Raw genomic sequence first — 19,301 nt, 5'->3', positions numbered from 1 at the left:
ATTCCCACAACTCACAGATAGCATTATCAACTTGAAAAATGGAAAAAACAATCAAAGCACATAAAAGAAAAAAATTACAACCATGACTGTTTCATGGAAAGGGCTATTAATAAACACGGATCCCACTCATACCTACTTAATGTGCTATTGAACTTTATTGTTATTACTAGTATTATGTTCGGCCATTTATAACACTACTCCTATTTGTCTTAACAAGTTTAGATAGATGATATAATAATTTAAGATATGAAGTGTGTTTTAATAGTTCTGTTGATGAAGATATAGTGACCTAGATTACCAATAAGTATTTTCTTTCATAATTGAAATTTGTTAAATTTATACTTATGAAGTATGAATAAAATTTTTAACTATGATTACATGAAACATTCAGTAATAAGACTAAGAATTTCAAATATTGGGGGTGAAAGTTTGAATAACTTATGTTTAGAGTTTTGATTTTGCGAGTGTTAAATCTTAAATATGTTTTAGTTTTCGTACTATGCTCTAAAGTGATCTAGAAAATGGTTATTTTTTCAATTTGACCACTAAATTATGTTATCTCTACTCATCGCAAGTGGGTAGGATTATGAAAGTACAAGTTGAAGTGCACAACATGTCCCTTTTAAGGTCACTTTATGTGTTTTATCTCCACAAAGAAAATGTAAATATAATGCATTCATTCCACGATTGAAAATAATGAGATTATACTACTACTTCTTTATAATATTAGATCAAGTGGTCTAAAAAAGTTTTATTAGATTTTTTTTGGTAGTTTTCTAGGATTTAGAATACTTCTAGAGAATTTATGTAAAATATTTCGCAAAATGATAGATCAAGTAGTATAAAGTTTGATCATAAAACTTTATAGTTATTCAACAAACTCCAGTGAATTTAACTAAAACCTTTCAGATAATTTAGACAATCGGATCTAAAGCTTGATAACACACTAGAAGAAATTTAATATTTTCGTAATATAACCCTCGAATAATAATAATTAGTTGGAACTCTGATTATTGCAGTCGGAATAGTTAAATTTAAATTTTGATATATTTTTAAATTTTAGGTAGCTATAATTTTTATAGTTATAAACGTAAAAGAATGTCATCAAATATTTTGAGCCATTACTTGACTACTATAGCCATAAATGAACATTAATAATATAAAAAAAAAATTAAATGATGAGAAACACTAGCTTTACTTCTATTGAAAATAGATCTAGTAACAAGATAACACTAATCAGGTAGGCTTATAATATCATATCATAGTGTAAATCCACGCATCTGCCTCCCGCTTTCTCTCACTTATCCCCTTTATTTCAATTTTAGATCTGATAAATTTCTCCATTTTCTCCCATAGGTAGCGGCAACTTTTGCATCCATTTGGTGGCATCTCGTCATGAACTGCTTGCGTAGGTAACTTTAATAAATTAAATTTGATATTTTATTTTTGTTTTATAGTGTAATTCTTTAGCTAATGCTAACAATTCATTCAGTTTAATGTATTTATTTTTATATTAATTTAAAAAAAAACTAATATTTCACAATTGATCTTTTTCTTTTTGAATGAACCCCTTTTTTCTTTCTTTTGAATGAATTGATTCATAAATATCCCACATTTTATGCATATATTGTTTTTGATTCCTTGTTATAGTTTTACTTGGTTTTTCGTTGGTGCTTGTTTTAACAGATTATTATTTTATACATTGTTGTAGTTTGAATTTGATTGAATGTGTACTTGAGCGTTAAATATTTGATTCATCTTGTACAAATATTTTTAAAAAATGGGGAAGTATTATTAGTTTCGATAACTCATCGGTGGTTGCCCTTTTCTCCAATGAAAATATACACTTCAAAGAAGCTATTTCTCTCATCTTCGAGTCCACCACCAATGTTCATCCCAGATATCTCTAGCTAAATTCTTTGATGAATTTTTGTTTCTCCATCAAAGTTGATTCTCAGCATAACCATCACCGCCACACAACAAAACCACCCTCTCTGTGTTTAGGGTTTTCCACTACTGTTGCCGACTTCTTATAGACCATTATTTTTCTGGTGGCTCTTTATCTATTTTTTTGCATTTCTTTATTTTTTTTCTTGTAGGTGATGTTATATCTAGCTGGCATTTCTGGTTCCTCTAATGTACCAACATAAACATAGAAGCGAGAAAGTCCTAATTAATAAGATTCTGACGATTAATTTCAACACTAATTTTATGGAATCCAGCAAATTAAATACCTGGAAGGACAAAGTGAACTATGTATTCTCACTATTGAATATCAGGTGCACTCATGCCCTAATATCAATCTACTTTTTGTATGTTCCTTGATTGTTGGTGGCTGATATTTGTTTTTTAGTTAATATTTGTGTTGTTGTCTCTGTTATTATGATTTTTGTCTGGTTCTCCAAATTATTCTTGAATGTGTTGATGCATTTTTAGGTCTTATTAGCATATAGTTGAGTCAATTATACCTCTTTTTGAGTTTTCTATTTCAAGCTTCATTACTGACCATTTTTTGATATATTCATATTCACATTGTTTCTATTTCCGCTACCTTATTTTACTTAGAATGGGTGGTCCTACTAGCAATTATTTTTGTATTTCTTTGTTGCCTGAGGTGTGTTTTCTTATAGGTTAGATGGGGAAATTAGTTTTCCCCTTATTATCCTACAGTTTCTCTAGTGGTCGCGGTTGATATTGATATATTAAGGTCATGTATTTTGTTGGAGATGGGTTCAAGGTTGAGGATCTGGTTGAGGTTGGGGGATACAAAGTTGAAGGGATAACCAGGGAAAAGGATCCCCTAGGTTGAGAGTAGGGTCATGGAATATAGGGTCCATACCAGAGAAGTCTTTCGATATTGTGAAAATTCATAGAACGACCTCTTCATGTTTTTTAAAGATTTTCTTCAATCTCTCCCAACATAGGGGATTGAGCAGGAAAAAAATAGGGCCACCCAAAATAGTTGTCACGATCTGAGAATACCCCTTAGTAGTAACACAATGCTTGGAACCACGAGTGATCCCAAGCTCACCCATGAATTGACATACTACTTGAGCAACTGATTTAAATTATATAAAAACTAAATTTTTTATGCGGAAGCATAATCATGAGAAAATCTGATTGAATGTAATATTGAATGAGTTTACAACATGATACATCTAAAATAAAGAACTTGATTTACAATATCATGACTCTGATTTACTATATATGAAGCCTATACTATATTGAGTATGGATAACTGGGACATGCCTCCAACTATCATTAATCAATACATATGAATAGTAAAAATAAAGTTCATGACTTACAACTGATTGGAGTTCCTAAACCAAGAGAGCTCATCACTGGCTAGCTGGAAGCTACAACTTCCTGATTATGATGTGTAGGACATAACTGGTACCTACATTATTAGACAATGTAGCACATATCCATATATGTGGATCAGTACTTTGGAATGTACTAAGTAGGTGGGGGTGAATGCATTAAGTAAAATTGATTATATATTTAATATTAAAACATGCATACTAAGTTCAAGTAGATTCACCAAGAGACTAAAACAAACTAAAATTTGAAGTATCATAAAGCATGAGTAACAATGTAACATCCCGGGAGTACACCCTAGACGACACACGGTGCATATGGTTACAAGTGGACACAAGCAAACTCATGAGTTGGTACCTATCGTGAGCACTGAATAATATACGGGTAATGAACATATCCGAAAACAATTGAATATGCCATAATTTTTTAAATAAATAAATAAAATATCTTTCAAATCATAAGCCTGGAAACATGTGTCTGAAAACAATCATCTAAAAATTGGTAAAATAATGACAAAACTAACTAAACTGTCTGAAATTATCTAAAAGCCTCTAGACTAACTGAATAAGAGTTGAAGGGATAGGCCCTAACTAACTCCAACTGTCTAACGAAAGTAAAATACTGAGATAAACATAGTTAGTCCTCAGAATATAAAGAATCACCACTACTACTACTGCTGATGTGGTGGAATGTCTAAGTGTGGTTGGGAACCTGAGCATTCGATCCTATGATATGAGACATCATAGCACAAGAATGAGAATGTGATTAGCAATTTGAATGTAGTAGTATGCTATATAATAACTGACTGAATGAATAGTTAAGATAACTGAGGCATAGTATGCATGAAGGTTGTTAAATCTGAGAATGCATGACCAAGCACATAACATGATACTAGAATAGTCTGTAAAGTAAAATACTAAACGCAGAATACTAATTTAACTAATAAACTGTACGCTATGTTCAAGTAAATCGAAACTAACTTTCAAATTGATATTGGACTAAAACTATGGGAGCTATCATCTAACTGACATGCCCCAATATGAGCTAATTGGGATCCAACATGTGAACCTAGTTGTAAGGGTGTCACTAACGTTCAATGGGTAGTAATATTGGCTATGTGGATCCACTAAAGTGAAGTCCCAAAGGACTAAAGAGTCACCCTCTACTGGCAGAGGATCTAGTGAGATATATGTCAACCCTTAACTGGCAGGTTAACATCTTAACCTATGCTGGATACGTAGTTCAGGAATGCAAGGACTGCTACTAAAGGTCACACCGTTAACTGGCAGGTGAACCCCCACCCCTTGGTTCACTCGGTGCTAAATCCTACTCCTAATTTGACTGACTCTGACTACTGGACTGAACTAAGCTTACTGATATGATAAATGTATGAATTGATAATACTCTAACATATTCAAAACCATTTTGAAATACTGAGACTAAGTAAACATCTATGTTTTCGGGTATTCATCACCCCCAGGACTCGATAACATTAACAATAGAAACATACAAAAGCTTCAACGCATAATAAGTAGTCATTGTTAAAAATCCAACCATTTAGGCATTTCATCAAACACTTGAAAATCATGAACTTAGGTATGGGGACTATTGAAGTGGGAATAACGTCATCACAACACTAAAACCATACCATGGGGATTCAACATGGAATTTCATGCTTCAATCATGTAAAGGCTATTTTACAACTAAAATCATTTGCAAATATAATGTATCATACAAATTCATAAGAGCTTTATGAAAATAACTCATTGTAAACATGTAAATTCATGATTTAAAACATAAAAATAGGTTGTTGAACTCCATGAGTGAAAAAGTACCATGGATGAACATCTAACATAACTTAAAGCTTTAATCATACAAGAGAATTAACTTTCTTGATAATCCTTGGGTGGTGAAGCTTGAATTCTTGAGATTTCTTGAAGGAATAGTGATTGAACTTGATGAATTTGGGGAAGGGTAAGGGTTTATTTAAGAATAAAATTGGGGAAAGTGAACAAATAATGCCCTATCAATGGTTTAATCCCGTGTTTTTTGGAATTGGGATGCTAGGAAAAAACAAGATAGCCCCTCAGAAATTTAAATTTGTAACTAGAATGCTGGTTAGGCCATCAATGCGATGCTTCGAGGATTCCACCACTAAACCCACCGAGATATGCCACAATTGCGGTGAGGATCTGTAATTTAAATTCAAACGTACCTCAATCCTTGCATCTAAAACTTCCTCGAGACATGCTACATACACCCATGAACATGAATTAATCTATAAACCATCATTTCAGTGTCGGGAAGGTTACTTTAAAAATCATCTAAGATAAGAGGCAAAAAATAAAACTAAGTCTTCAATACTTAGCTAAATTTTCAGGATCTAAGCCTATTGTACATGCACTATGGGTTAATCTGAGCTAAGACAAACATGGGGTATTGCAATACATACCCCTTGGGAATATTCGTCCTTAAATAAGTCTAATAAAGATGCAAATACCGAGGAAACTGAATTCATTTACTGAGCATGCATAGCTAAAAACATGATTACATAACTGAGTCTAAGACATGATTCATGACTGGACTGATTCGTCATACAGGTAATGATAGAAAGATAATTGTATAGCTCGAACTGAGAATGGAAAAGATATAATGTAAGAAAAATTGTTACCTTGGGTTGAGTCTGAGTGTGCGAAGAAAAGATGAGGGTACTTTGTATGAATGTCTGCTTTGGCTTCCCAAGTGGCTTTCTCAACGGACTAATTTCGCCAAAGAACTTTGACCAAGGGAACTTCTTTGTTCTTCAGTCCACGGGTCCACCAATAAAGGCTTTCGACTGGGATTTCTTCGTAAGAAAGGCTATCCTGAATGCCCGTACCTTTTAAAGGGACTAATACAGCTGGATTTTAAATACACTTCTTTAAAAAAGAAACATGAAATACTGGGTGCACTGATGCCAAATCTGTAGGTAACTCAAGTTCATACACTACCTTGGCATAATGGATCAAGATCCTATAAGGGCCAATATATCGGGGACTGAGCTTCCCCTTGTTACCAAACCTCTTCACTCCCTTCATGGGAGATATTTTCAAATAAACTAAGTCACCAACCTCAAACTCAAGATCTTTCTCATATCTACATAGGATTTTTGTTCTCTTTGGTCAATCTTAAGCCATTCTCTGATTAGCTGAGCTTTCTCTAATGCATCAAATATTTAATTTGGCCCTATCAGCACGGTCTCACCTATCTCAAATAGATCAATAAGATATCTACATCTTTCCCCATAAAGAGCATCAAATAGAGCCATTTGAATATTGGAATGATAACTTCTATTGTAAGCAAACTCAATCAATGGCAAGTGATCATCCCAACTACTCTTAAAACCGATAACACAAGCGCTCAAAATATCCTTTGGGGTTTAAATAATCCTTTCTACCTGACCATCTGCTTGAGGGTAAAAGGTAAACTTAGGTACCAACACCTTTATAAAAAGCTTTCCAAAAGTAAGAGGTAAACTGAGTACCTCTATTTTAAATGGTTGACAATATGACTCGATGCAACCTGACCAAATCTTTAATATAGATCTTGGCATAATCCTCGATTGAATAAGAAGTATAGACTAGAAAGAAATGGGTTGATATGGTCATTCTGTCTACAATAATAAAAATCAACTCATGATGGCGATGTGAATAAGGCAACCCTATCACAAAATCTATGTTCACCTCCTCCCACTTCCAAGTAGGAATGTTGAACTCCTGCATAGTACACTAGGCCTTTGGTTCTCAACCTTAACCTATTGACAATTAGCAAACTTGGCAGCAAACTCTGCAATATCTCTTTTCATGCTACTCCATTGATATATTTCTTGCAAATCACGGTATATCTTGGTGGCTCCTAGGAGAATATAATAACATGGACCATGTGCTTCTGTAGGAATTCACAATCTCAAACCATCAACAAACGACACACACAGTATACCCTGGCAAAAAAGACACCATCTCCCCCTTAGTAGAGATCTTCTACTTTCTTATCATTGACTGAATCCTTCAACTTAACTAGAATGAGATCCCTATCTCATTTCTTTCACTTTGGCAACCAAAGAAGATTTCAAACTATTCCAAACCCATACACTACCCTTAACTGAGCCAACTAAACAAACACCTAACCTAGTAAACTAATGAACCTCCTGAACCATTTCTTCTTATCATTCTCAACATGGGCCACAATACCTATAAATAATCTACTAAAAGAATCTACCACTACATTGGCCATGCTCAGATGACACAAAACACTCATATCATAATCATGTAACAATTCTAACCACTTTCTCTAACAGAGATTAACCCTCTCTATGAAAACACATATTGCAAACTTTTATGGTCCGTAAATACACCAACATGCATCCCATATAGATAATGCCTCAAAATTTTCAAGGCAAACAGAACAGGTGCTAACTCGAGATCATGGGTAGGAAAATTTTCTACATAGGTCTTAAGTTTTCTAGAGGCATATGCTATGATCTTACCTCTCTACATAAAACACAGCCCAAACCAATTCTGGAAGCATCACAATAAATAAAAAAACCCATATAAACCATCTTCTAATGTCAAAATTGGGGTTGAGGTGAGTGGAGTCTTCAACTCCTGAAAACTCTTCTCACAGGAATCTGACCACTGAAACTTGACTTTCTTATGAGGCAGTTAGATATGGGGGGTGCAAAAGACAAAAATTCTTCAACAAACCATTGGTAATAGCCGGCTAAACCTAAGAAACTGTGACTATTTTTTGGAGAGATGGATCTAGGCCATTTTCTCACTACTTTGATCTTTTGAGGTTCAACTCTAATGCCATCACCAAAAATAATATGGCCAAGGAAAGCTGTTGATCATAGTCAGAACTCGCACTTATTGAAATTTATGAAAATCTAATGGGCTTTATGAGTCTATAATGCTATTCTATATTGGTCTGCATGATCAATTTCATTACAGGAATAGACAAGGATGTCATCTATGAACATAATGACAAGCATGTCCAAGCAGTGCTTGAACACTCTATTCATCAAGACCAGGAAAGATCCTGGGGCATTAGTTTGACAAAAAGACATGACTTGGAATTCAAAGTGACCATACCGAGTTTTAAAAGCTATTTTTGGAATGTGACATTCTCAGACTCTAAGATGATGATAGTTGGATCTAAGGTCTATCTTAGAGAAATAACTAGCACACTGAAGTTGATCGACAAGTCGTCAATTCTAGTGAGTGGATACTTATTTTTTATAGGGGCTTTGTTTAACTGACGGTAATCGATGTACATTTTAAGAGAACCATCTTTCTTAAGCACGAAAATGATTGAAGCACCCCAAGGGGAAACACTGGCCCTAATACCTTATCTAAGAGATCTTTCAACGATTCTTTTAACTCCCTATGCTCCACGGGAGCCATTCTACAGGGAAAAATAAAGATAGGATAGGTATCTAAAAGAAGGTCTATTCCAAAGTTGATTTTCCTTTCTGGAGGAACTCCAAGAAGATCTTTGAGAAACTTATCTTGAAATTCCCTCATCACTAAAACTTACTCAAGACTAGGAATCTTTGAACTGAATTGTTTAACTCAAACAAGATGTTAGATACACCCCTTTGATAACATTTTTCTCACATTAAGGTACAAAACAAGCTGACCCCAAAGTGGAGAAGTACTACCCCTCCATTCAAGGACTCGTTTATTCAAAAACTAAAAATGAACAACTCTATTTCTATGAAAACTAATGGATAGCATGAGTGGAGCCAATCTATGCTAAGAATCACATTAAAATTAGTCATCTTTGAGTCTACAAGATCAACTGAAGTGAATTTATAAGATATTATGACCGAACAGTTCCTGTACACCTGCCTGGATATAATAGTGACACTTACTAGTGTGGACACTAAGAAGGGTTTTGCTAAAGTCTCAGGACTATCACTGAAATTAATAGCTATGCAGGTAGTTGTAAAAGAAAATGAAGTTTTGGGATCTAACAAAGCATAAACATGTAAATAAAAGACCTATAACGTACCGGTAACCACTTCAAGAGAACTTTCCTGATCTTGTCAGTACTGAAGTACATACAATCTGTGTGGGAGCTGACCACTGGTGGCACTGGAAGCGGTATCCTACTGAGTCAGGCGACCAAATGGAACTAGGGGACGACTAGACTAACATTGTTGACTACTATTTAGGAAATCCATAACTATGTGGCCTAGCTTTCCACACCTAAAGTATATATCAGTGCTAGCTATACACACACCCTGATGGTTTCTACCACATTTCTAGCAAAGAGGATTTGTATGACCACTGTTCACACTACCCTAGGACTTGAGCCTAACGCTCTATCCCGATTATGATTTCTAAACATTGGCACTACCGCACTAGCTCAAGATGAAGCTGGGGTTGAATATTTGTGATCGGATTAAGGATGGTTACCACCCTCTAACCTCAACTGAGCAAAACTAAAGCTACCTATTATGGTTCTCTTATTCTCCCTCTCTTTTTTTAAAAAATTTCTTATCCTCAATCTATTGAGCATGGACAATCAACCTAGTCAAGTCCATCTCCTTAATCAACATCGTGGTCCTACACTCCTTGACCACGCTATCAGCTACCTAGAAACAAATGTACTCATCCTAGACCTATTATCAGACACCATATAGTAGCATACCTGGCTAGCCGAGCAAACTTAAGAGAATACTCTTTCACATTCATGTTCCCTTATGTTAAATTGATAAAATCCTACACCTTAGCTTTTAAAATAGTTGTAGAAATCTCCTACTATTCAATAGGCCCTGCATCTGTGCCTCTATCTTTCTTCTACTTCTTATACTAGGTGTAAGCAACATCCTACAACTAGTAAGCACTCAACTCTGAACTCTTTCTATAAGTCACACTCATAATGTCAGTTAGCTTCTGAATTATGTCAAGGAACTCCTGCAGATCCTCATCAGACTTGGATCCTAAATAAAGAGGAAAGTTTATTCGGGTGAAGTCCCAAATCCTAGCTCTGATAATATTAGCCACTAGAATGAATGGGACAACAGTCTGCTAATTATTTTGAGTCACTACTAAGTTAGATAAAGTAGTGAATGCAGCTCTGAATTAGGCATGAGAGAAATGCTTCTTCATGGGATGTTGCTGAACAGGCGGAGATGCTAGGAGATTCCTGTTTCAGCTTCTGATAGTCTTTCAGGGAGGCATATTCTGTAAATAGAAAGAAGATTAAATTATAAAGGGAGTTTCAATTGAGCTCATGCTCATTCATACGACATGAAAACTTAAAGAAGGGAAAAATTTCCTAAAATGACTTGTAGCCTCTTGTCCATAAGTGTGGTGTACTTAACACCCATGCAGAAGACTTAACTCAACATAATGTTCAGACTTCCCAGGAAAATTTAAAATCATAGGCTCTGATACCAAGTTTGTAAGTATTCATGAGCACACCCTGGACACCACACAGTGTATATAGTCAGAAGTAACCATAAGCTAACCAATGAGCGGGTACCTGTTGTAAGCGCTGAATAATATATGGTAAATGAATATATGCAAAAATAACTGAATATGCCATAAGGTTTTAAATATAAAAAAATATCTCTAAAATCATAAGCCTAGAAACAAGTGTCTGAAAATAACCTTATGAAAACTGATAAAATAATGACAAACCTGACTAAACTATCTGAAAGTATCTGAAATCCTCTAGACTAACCGAATGAGAGTTGAAGGGAAAGGCCTTAACTAACTCCAACTGTCTAACTTAAGTAAAATACTAAAATAAACATAATCAGTCCTCAGAATATGAGGACTCACCACTGCTACTATAACTGATGCACTGGAATATCTTAGTGTGATTGAGAACCTGAGCATCTAAACCTATGATAGGCGACACTGTAGCCCAATAAATGAGTATGCAGCCAGTACTGTGAATGTACTAGTAAGTTAAATAAGGTTAGGTTGATATGCATGGGCTCATGTCATAAATAATAACTGACTGAATGAATGGTATGAGATAATGGATGTATAGTAAGTGTGAAGGTCATAAAATCTGATAATGCCTGACTAAGTATATAACATGATACTGGAATAGTTTGTAAACTAAAATACTAAAATCTGAGTATTGATTTAAATAATAAACTGTATGCTATGATCAAGAAAATCTGAACTAACTTCTAACTGAAACTAGACTTAAATGTTAGGAGCTATCTTCTAACTGACATGCCCCAATATATGCTAATTGGGGTCCAGCCTATGACCCCAGTTGGAAGGGTGTTAGTACCATGCCGCAGGTACTAACACTGGGTGTGTGGATCAACTAAAGTGAATTCCCGAAGAACTAAAAGGTCACCCTCTACTGGCATGTGCTCCAGTGAGATATATGTCAACCCTAAACTGGTGTTAACATCTCAACCTACGTTGGTTACATAGTTTTGGAACATAGGGACAGCTACTAAAGGTCACACCCTTAACTGAAAGGTGAGAACCCACCCCTTGGTTTTTTCGGTGCTAAATCTTACTCCCAACAGGACTAACTCTGATTATTGTACTGAACTAAGCTTATTGATATGATAACTGACTTAACTGATAATACCCTAACATATCCAAAACCATTCTGAAATATTGAAACTAAGTAAACAACTAAGTATTGAGGTATTCAAAACCCACAGGACTCGATAACATTAACAGTAGAAATATACTAAATCCTAAAAGCATAATAAGTAGTCATTGTTCAAAATCCAACCATTTTGGCATTTCATCAATTACTTGAAATTTAGGAACATAGGCATGGGGATGATTGAAACATGTGGGAAAAACATCATCATAACACTAAAACCATACAGTGGAGATTTAACATGGAATTTCATGCTTCAATCATGTAAGGGCTACTTTCGACCTAAAATCAATTGCAAACATCATTTATAATTGAAATTCATAAAAACTTTATGAAAGTAACTCTTTGTAAACATGTAAATTCATTATTTTTAACATAAAAATAGGTTCTTGTACTCCATGGGTTAAAAGGACCTATGTATGAACATCTAACATACCTTAAACCTTTAATATTGCAAGATAATTAACTTTCTTAAGAGTCCTTGGGTGGTGAAGGTTGAATTCTTGAGTTTTGATGGAGGAATAGTGATTGGACTTGATGAATTTGCGGATGTTTTAGGGTTTATTTGAGAATAAAATTAGGAAAAGTGAACAAATCATGCCCTATTAGCAGTTTAATTCCATGTTTTTATGAATTAGGATGCTAAGAAAAGACAAGACTGCCCCTCTGAAATAAAAATTTATAACTGGGATGCAAATTAGGTCATCACTGTAATGCACCAAGGATTCCACCGCTAAACCCACTACAACGCGCCATAATCGTCGTGAGGTTCTGGAATTGAAATCCAAAAGTGCCTCAATCATGGCCTGAAAAATCCAAAACTTCCTCTAGACAAGCTACTTACAACCCTGAACATGAATTAAATTAGAAACCATGAATTCGGGGTCGGGAAGGTCACTATAATAATCATCATAGTTAAGAGGCCAAATATAAAACTAAGTCTTCGACACTTAGCTAAATTTTTAGGTTCTAAGCCTGTTGTTCATTTACTATGAGTTTAACTGAGCTATGATTAACATGGGTTATTACACACAAACATAATATGATAAGCTGGTGGATCACTACACTTATTTTCTTAGAATCATTACTTTTGTAATAAGTAGAAATGATGTTGGGGAGCAGTAGAACATGAATAATATATGTAAATCTCATGTAAAACTGAATAGACTGTAAAATTGAACTGGGGATCATACTTAAGTACTGAATAGAGAAAATTACACAAACATGTAAAATTGAGAATACAAGACAAAGAATTGACATGTACTGACATGATCTAAAATCTAAATAACTGAAATTTGTATAATTAAACATCTGAAATCTAAACATTTGGTCATGCAATCATTAACTGACATACTCTGAATATTAAACTGAGACTCTGGGATATAGTTATAACCGACATGCCATAATCTAAGCATTCGGGGTCCAACCTATAACCCTATTTGGAAGGTGTTGGTACCTTGCTAAGGGTACTAACACCAACAGACTATTTAGATCCACAAGGCTGAGTTGTGGTCCTAAACGATGAGGGTGTCATGCCTAACTGATGTGGGACCCCTCATAATATACGGTGGCAATGTAGTCTGGAACTTAGGGACTTCTACTAAAGTCTCATGGCTAACTGATGGGGGAGACATCATCCCTATATTCACTCAGTACTAAGTGCTACTCCCAACTAAATGACACTGCTACTGGACTGAATTGAATTAAATTCAACTAAACATACAATTGACTTTTCTTATCATGGTCTGATCAAAACAATTGACTGAATGATAATACTCATGGTTTTATTGAAATCACTTCTAACATACTGAAATCATGTAAAGCAACTAGGTATAACGTGTTCATAACCCTTCCGCACTGAAAGATCATAAACATAATGATAAAGAACTGAAACTATAGTATGAAATTATGGTTCAAAGACCCAAAAGCATAGATATTTTATCAGACATATGATAATCATGAACTGTAACATGGGAATGTCTTAGACATAAGAAAACACTATGACTACATGGCGAAGTTAATAATTTAGGGATTCAACATGAAATCAATGGACTACGACATGAAAATAAATGAACTTAGAAAGGGGATCATGTTTAGAGGGCTAAACACATAAGTTTAACAATTTGACTTAGTTGTGACAAACCATGACATGTAATTTCGAGGTTTTAATCACACAAAACCATAATTTACATGATAAAGATAATAACATGTGTTGAATATAAAATTAGTGGGGAAACATGGCTATAAGTAAATCTTGATGCACTTAAATCCTTTAGTCTCATGGAAATATCATAATTCAAGAATATGGCTAACTGGGTATGAACCCTAATTGCAAATCATGAACTTTAATCTTTAAAGTAAGTTTTGGGAAAAAGGATAAGAGAGGATCCTTGTTCATAAACCCTACATACCTTAATTGACAGATTCTTAAAGAAATCTTGAAATTGAAGCTTGAATCCTTATATTCTTGAGAGGAAAATCTTTAACTTTTTTCATGGGCGAAGGGGTGGGTTTTTACGTAACATGATTTGAAGAAGATGGGAAACTAATTCCCTTTTGGGTGCTTTAATTCATGCCTTGGAGTTTGGGGCAGATGGGAAAGGACCAAAGTGCCGCTTGACCCTTAAAAAAATGAAACAGAGGGGGAAAAAGCTCCATAATGTGTCCCTTATTGCATTGAGAGAGCAAAGCATCATTCCCCTTATCTGATTGAGAGAGCGATGCATTGCATCCAAATCGTGGACCCTTACTGCCTCACATAAAAATGGACATAACTTTTTACTCGGGTATCGAATTAAGGCAAAATTGGTATTGTTAGAAAGCTAACTCAATTATATATTATTTGGTGGGTCTTGAGTTAAAAAATTCCACATGCATAAGATGTTACACACTTTCTAAGTAGACCTTGTAGAATCAAATACAATGATTTGGCCAAATCAAAGGGTCTTAGCTCAAATTTGCTATAAATAATTTCTACGAACATTTTTCATCTCTTGAGCGCTTAACACAATAGGATAAAGATCATGACACATGTATTCACATACAAGTTATGGGATTAGATTTTACAAATGTAGGAATTATCTAGCCTAAAAATGTAGGATGTTACATTATTTCCCCTTGGAATTATTCATCCTCAAATGATGGATAGGAGCTTGTTCAAGTCTTATAAGTATGGAATGATACATGCATGAAATGTCTGGTAATGAATGATATAGATGAGCTGAAACATTACGACATTCATCATGAAACTAATTTCTGAGCTAACTTTACTATATTGACTATAAAGAGCTAAGTCATGCTGAGAGGTTAGAACTCACTTGCAATGTTCATGATATAAACTTACATATAGAACAATGAGGTGATAACTTATGAAACCATGAATCATTAGATAACCAGACTAAGATCGTACAAGAGATAATACAATATTTGAGCCAAAATACATGGAAAACTAAGGTCATTCACTAAACACTTATGAGCTAATTCATGACTACATAGCTGAATCTAAAACATCATGCATGAACTAAACTAAATTTGTAAATTACATGGACGTGAATGAATTACATCATGGAATAGCCATACTTATGAAATTCCAGATGGTAAAACTAGGTGGAAAGATGGAAAACCATAAGATCTTATCTATCTAATTGCTAAAATAAATGGATGGGTGTACAGACTAGATCATACTTAAAGTTTATACCCAACTGGAGTAGTTCATCAAAAATCTTTGCAAGATGTTCTAATAACATTGGGGAGAAAGGAATTCTTGGGCATGATCTGAATAAGATATCTGAGTAAGGAATATTAGCATGGGTATAACTCTAAAACATTGAACATAGGGCTATGAAACATAAGCTGGGATACCACCACTATGCCCTAAGTAAGGCAACTTCTAATGCTCAAGCATATTCCTAAGTCTTACTTGAACTACATACCCTTACTAGTTCAAGCCTAACACCAAATCATCAGGTACTGCACATACCACCATAATACAAGTCTGAGCCATGAATTTTATACCCCATGCATTTTAATAATTTCTCATTATAAGAAAAAATTTTCTTACCACTTCAACAACTAAATTCAACCTCTTACTAGAAATTCACTAGCACACAATGCACACATCCACTTATATACCATCATGACATTCAAGCCTATCATTATACCCACATATAAATTTTTGGTTAATCAACCCACTTTGAAATTTTTTTCCACATTCTTTAACACCTCTTGTCAATAACAACTTCCATATACTATTCTTAAGAAGACAGACATGGAATTCTCAACTAACCATGACATGTTCAACAATATTTGCCTCAATCATCTTTCATAATTATAATCTTATAAAAAACATACAATATCTTTCACCAACAAGAAAAATTTACTCTCTCCTTTCTAAACAACTATTCATCACCACTGCGATTTCATAAGGAGTGGTCATTGAAAGGTTAAAATATGAGATCCTAAAGCATGGAAGAATATTATGTGTTACTTGGACACTTAACTGAGGCCTATGGAATGGAGTATAAAAACCATGAATTCATTAGAGATAACAAGACTGAGGTCATACAAGATATGATTTGAATCTCACTGATTGTTAATAGTTTAACATAAGTACCTAGAACTGAATATACTGTTATACGTGAATACATATTTCATGAGCTGCATGACTTGAGTTTGGAGTTCATAAGTACATGGAATATGATTCGTACTGCTGAGTGAACTGGTAATTGGAAGCATTCATGATTGTTATGGAAAATATATGTATATGAGCTATAATTATGGAGATGACTTATAAGGCATGAGTATATATTATGATGACTAAACTACAAAACTTTGCAGTGGGATAAGAATGGGTTGGTCATCATCCTCCCTTACTATTTTTCTACAATGTACTGGCATTACTGCTAGAATCAGAACCTGACTTAGTTCCTTCTTCTATAATATCCCCATTAGCTTTAAGCCAACATTATAAATTTATGGGACCCGTCAATAAACTTTCGACTGAACTGCAACCACTCTATTCTAGAGCCTAAGATATAACAGTACACATTAATATTAAACTCACCCTGATAGACTATTCCTGAAAGTGTACTACCCCCTACTAGTACTTTCTTCAAAGATTCAACTCTTATATTTCCATGGCCTTAATAGTCACCATACAATAACTTAAACACTTACTAACTTAAAATCTTCATGAGTATCACCATACCATAAGTTCACACCATCTAGAATTTGATATCTTCTTCTATTTGCTCATTTAACCAAGATTCAAACTTAAATTCTAACACTTAACAGGGATATCCCCAAACTTTTAATGAACTATACTAACTTCATTCTTAAACACTCCCATAATATACACTACCCTTAGCTTCAGAAATTATGATCATATACATACACCCATTTTGACAATATACTTGCCTCACTAAACACATAATTTTCTTATTTTCCTTCATAACCTACTAATATCACATCTCTAATCTTATATTTTTCCCTAAACCAAGAGAATTATCACTACACTAATATACCCAACATTATCATAAAAAAATTTGAATCAACAAACTTAAATTCTTACATGCATTGTTTCAAGTCTACTGATTCACCTTTCATACAATTAGCCCCACGGATACAAAGTCTATAAAATCTAGACAAATACTATTCCTACTTTACCGCTAATAAACATTGGGGTTTATGCTTCTAGCTCTAGGTCATATGTTGTCATAAGATTCTAAGAAATGATCTGAGGGAACATGCAACTCTGGCTTAGTGCATGATTTTCATGAACATGAATGATATCTTACAAACTTTAAAACTTAAAAGAACTGATGGGATACTTTTGAGCCTGCATGAAACCCCATAACTTGTCTGTGGAGATTGTCTGAGAAAACTCTATCGGTAGGAAATTAAACTTGACTATTTCTATTACCTTAAATATAAGGCAAAGTTGACATTAATGGAGTAAGATTAGAATCTATGTAAATTTCATAGAGGACACTTCTACTACACGATCTGAGAAATAAAAGTCAGGAAATATTTCTTAAATGCCCTATAGCCTCTCAAAGAAAAGTATAGATGTCTCTGTACTATTCTGCAAGACTCTACTAGACATGGCTTAATAGATACCCTAGGACACTTGAATTCTATGCTCTGATACCATGTTTGTCACGACCCAAGAATACCTCTAGTCGTAACATGATGCTTGGAACAACGAGTGATCCCATGCTATCACATGAACAGGCAGACTTCTTGAGCAATTGATTTAAATTGTATAAAAACTAAATTTGTTATGCAGAAGCATAATCATGAGAAAATATGACTAAATGCAATACTGAATGAGCATACAACATGATACATCTGAATAAAGAACTTGATTTACAATATCATGGCTTTGACTGACTATCTATGAAGCCTATACTATATTGACTATAGATAGCTGGAACATGCCTCCAACTACTACTAATAAATATATATGAATAATAATAATAAATTACAAGGACCACAACTAAATTGAGTTCCCAAAATAAGAGAACTCATCACATGCTAGCTGGAAGTTGTAACTATTTAATTATGATGTGTAGGCTACAACTACTAACTATATTATGAGACAATGGAGCACATAGACATATATGTGGATCATTACTTGGAATGTAATGAGTAAGTGGGGGTGAATGCATTAAGTAAAACTCATTATCTATTTAATCATAAAACATGCATGCTAAGTGCAAGTAGAATGACCAAGAGACTGAAATAAATTGAAAGATAAGTTATCTTAAAGCGTGAGTAACAACCATAACCTGATAAGTCGGTGAATCACTAGACTTAGTTTTTTTAAATCTTTACATTTGTAATAAGTAGAACTGGAGTTGGGAAGCGGTAGAACATGAATACGGTAAATGAGTCTCATGTAAAACTGAATAGACTGTAAAACTAAACTGAGGATCATGCATGGGTACTGAATGTGAAAAATAACATAAACATGTAAAATTGAGAATGCAAGACCAAGCATAGACATGTGTTGACATGATCTGAAATCTGAATAACTAAAATTTATATAACTGAAGATTTAAAATCTGTATACTTGGTCATGAAAACCTAAACTAACATACTCTGAATAGTCAATTAAGACTGCGGGAGTTAGCTATAATCGACAAGCCTTAGTCTAAGGTATCAGGGTCAAACTTGTAACCCTAATTAGAAAGGTGCGAGTACCTTGCAAAGGGTACTACCATTGACTATCAATGTGGATCCATGAGGATGAGCTAAAGTGCCGAAGGATGAGGGTGTCATCCCTTACTAATTGGAGACCCCTCATGATCTAGGATAGCACTGTAGCTCTCAAACTTAGGGATTACAACTAA

General features: G+C 34.4%; 1 long non-coding RNA gene across 1 annotated transcript in view; it reads left to right on the top strand.

The window, feature by feature from the left end:
* Positions 1-1,145: 1,145 nt before the first annotated feature.
* The window catches only part of LOC124886753, a 45,491-nt gene continuing 27,335 nt past the window's right edge, over positions 1,146-19,301 (top strand). The window contains exons 1-2 of the long non-coding RNA XR_007044155.1: positions 1,146-1,412; positions 2,100-2,279. This is a non-coding gene — a long non-coding RNA (uncharacterized LOC124886753). The remainder of the gene's footprint in view (positions 1,413-2,099; positions 2,280-19,301) is intronic.

This window comes from Capsicum annuum, chromosome 8 (assembly GCF_002878395.1).
Source record: "Capsicum annuum cultivar UCD-10X-F1 chromosome 8, UCD10Xv1.1, whole genome shotgun sequence".
NCBI lineage: Eukaryota > Viridiplantae > Streptophyta > Magnoliopsida > Solanales > Solanaceae > Capsicum > Capsicum annuum.
Note: the sequence above shows the minus strand (reverse complement) of the source record. Positions and strands in the feature narration are given on the sequence as shown.